The sequence below is a fragment of the Myotis lucifugus genome, unplaced genomic scaffold, assembly GCF_000147115.1.
Source record: "Myotis lucifugus unplaced genomic scaffold, Myoluc2.0 scaffold_404, whole genome shotgun sequence".
Classification (NCBI taxonomy): domain Eukaryota; kingdom Metazoa; phylum Chordata; class Mammalia; order Chiroptera; family Vespertilionidae; genus Myotis; species Myotis lucifugus.
The window spans coordinates 645,617-648,796 of record NW_005871452.1 but is presented as its reverse complement, the minus strand read 5'-3'; the positions used below and the strand labels follow the sequence as shown (position 1 = coordinate 648,796).

At 41.9% G+C, this 3,180-nt stretch overlaps 2 protein-coding genes across 3 annotated transcripts in view; one reads left to right on the top strand and one right to left on the bottom strand.

Annotated features, from left to right (window-relative positions):
• Positions 1 to 3,180, bottom strand: part of CENPP (centromere protein P) — a 217,401-nt gene that overhangs the window by 65,033 nt on the left and 149,188 nt on the right. The window lies entirely within an intron of this gene.
• Positions 1 to 3,180, top strand: part of ECM2 (extracellular matrix protein 2) — a 76,487-nt gene that overhangs the window by 50,808 nt on the left and 22,499 nt on the right. The gene's annotated exons all lie outside the window — the stretch shown is intronic.

Below are 3,180 nucleotides of genomic sequence, written 5' to 3'. Positions count from 1 at the left end.
TTATTTCCTTCCTTCTACCTTCTCTGGGCTTTTCTTGTTCTCTCTCTAGTTCTTTTAGTTCTAGGGTTATATACTTTATTTGAGCTTTTTTGTTTGTTTGTTTCTTGAAGTAGGCCTGTAATGCTATGAACTTCCCTCTTAGGACTGGTTTCACTGTGTCCAGTAGATTTTGGGTTGTTCTGTGTTTTCATTTGTTTTCAGGAAGTCCTTCCTTCCTTCCTTCCTTCCTTCCTTCCTTCCTTCCTTCCTTCCTTCCTTCCTTCTCTCTTTCTTGATCTCTTTGGTAACCCATTCATTGTTTAATAACATGCTATTTAGCCTCCATGTTTGAATGTATTTGTTTTTAATGTGGTTGATTTCACTTCATGCCATTGTGATTTGAGAAGAGGCTTGATATGATTTCAATCTTCTTGTACTTGTAGAGCCTTACTTTGTGTCCTAGAATGTGGTCTACTTTGAGAACGTCCCACATGAGAAGAATGTATATTATTCAGGTTTTGGATGAAATATTTGGTGAATGTCGATTAAGTCCATCTGATCTAGTGTATCACTTAAGGTCACTGTTTCCTTGTTGATTTTTTTTGTCTGGAACATCTATCCAGTGAAGTCAGTGGAGTGTTAAAGTTCCCTAACATGAATGTACTGCTTTCAATCTCTGCCCTAAAGTCTTCTGAGAGTTTAAACACACACACACACACACACACACACACACACACACACACACACACTTTAGGTGCTCCTATATTGGGTACATATATGTTTGCCAATGTTATTCTCTTGTTGGATTGATCCATTTAGTATTACGTAGTGATCTTTGTCTTTGTTTTGAAATCTGTTGTGTCAGATATAAGTATTGCTACCCTTGCTCTATTTTTTTGTTTCCATTTGCATGGAAAAGTTTTTTCAATCCCTTCATTTTCAGTCTTTTTTTCTCAGATGGGTCTGTATAGACAGCATATATATATGGGTCATGTTTTCTTATCTATTCAGCTATCTTATGTGTTTTGCTTTGAGCATTTAATACATTTAAGGTTATTATTGATACTTACATATTGCAATTTTTATTCTTTTTTGCTATGTTCTCTTTCTCTCTGGCTCATTCTTCTTCTTTTAAATGTGTATTTTTATTGATGTCAGAGGAGAGGGATAGAAACATCAATGATGAGAGAGAATCATTGCCTACTGGGGATCAAGCCCACAACCCGGGCATGTGCTCTTGACTGAAATCGAACCCAGGACACTTCATTCCACAGGCCAATGCTCTATCCACTGAGCCAAACCAGCTAGGGCTCTTTCTTCTTATTTCAGCAGTCCCTTCAACGTTTCTTGCAATGTTGGAAAGCTATTTATTTCACCATCTATTTTGAATGTTAGTCTTGATGGATATAGTAATCTTGGTTTCAGATCTTAGCTTTTCATTACCTTGAATATGTCATACTATTCCCTTCTGGCCTGTAGTGTTTCTGTTGAGAAATCAGCTGACAGCCTTATGGGACCTCCTTTGTAGGTAACAAATTACTTTGTTCTTGCTGCCTTTATGATCCCCTCTATGTCTTTAATTTTTGACATTTTAATTATGATGTATCTAGGTGTGGGTGGTCCACTTTGGGTTGTTTGTGCTTGGGACTCTCTGTGCTTCCTGAATGTGTGACTTATTAATTTATTTATTTCCTTGCCCAAGGATATTTTTTCCACTGTTTTTCAGAGAGAGTGCAAGGGAGGGAGAGAGGGGGAGATAATATGATGTGAGAGAGACACATTGATTGGTTGCCTCCCACAAGTATTGACCAGGGCCTGGGATCAAACCTGCAACCTAGATACATGACCATGAATGGGAATGAAACCTGTGACTCTTTGGTATGTGGGCTGATGTTTTACCCACTGAGCTACACTGGCCAGGGCTGAACATGTGTGACTTTTTCCTTCACCAGTTTAGGGAAATTTTCTGCCATATTTCTTCAAACAGGTTCTCTATCCCTGGCACATTTTTTTCCTCTTTTGATACTCCTATGTTGTGGATATTGTTACTTTTCATGGCGTCTCACAACTCTCTTAAACTGTCTCCTGTTTTTTAATTGCCTTCATTTCATTTAGTTCTCTTTCTGGAGATTCCTCCTGTTCTTTCATTTGAGGCCTATTTCTTTGTCCCCCCATTTAAAAAAAATATTTGTTTCCTTGTGTTGGATAAGACTGCTATGCCTTCCAGTCTTGATGAAGTGGCCTTTCTGTGGGACACAGTGGTATAGTCTCCTTAATCTTCTGAGCTGGGTGCTCTAGTAATGACCCTTGTTTGGGTTTTATGGCCCTTCTGTTGTATTTGGGGCTTAATTGCTTTTGCCCCATTCATGGGTGGGATCCGCCCTCAGGCTTGCTAATTGTGAGGCTCAATCAGAACCACATATTGCCAGCTGTTATACATGTGCTTACAGAACAAAGTAAGACTGAACTGAAAATAACATGAAAAAGAACCAACAACAAGAAAGACTGAAAAAGAAAAAGGAAAAGAAAGGAAAATACTAAGAGTTATAAGACCTAAAGAACTAGAGGGGGTGGGGTGGGAGGAGGGAACCAAAGAAGAGAATATGGAAGAAAAAAGAACTTTGGATCTGGAGTTTGTGGAGCTCGCTGGATTTTGCTCTGCTGTTGTTGAGTCTGGCCCCTTGATGTGTCTGTCCCAGGCCTCCCGGTAGGTTCTCTTGTGAAGGTCAATGCGAATTGTTACCCTGTGAGGCCTTGGACACCCGACTGAAGCAGGCCCCAAGTAGTCCTGCAGCGAGGCTAGTAGCAGAGATGCTGGGTCTGCTTCAGGTCCCTGGTCTGAGATGCTCTCCCATCACCCATGGAATTGGGCCTTGAGGGGAAACTCTGGTCTTGGCCCAGATGGTTTGAACAGACTTGCATTGGAGGTGATTCCATGGTTTGGGGGGGGGGGGCACTACCTGTCCTTCCAATGCTTCAGCTCTGCCTGGCTTGCTGGCACCCCTCAGCACCTCAAACAGGAGGAGATAAGAAAATCAGCCCCCACTTGGTATTCCAATCTGTCAATGCCATGGCCCCTGCTGGGTGGGCCTCCACCCAGAATACGACCAACCAGATGTCTGAGTCCCCTTGCCTCCAGACACAGCTGCACTGGGGCAGATGTGCACCCACAGCATCTCCCTCGCTCAGGTCACTGCAGGC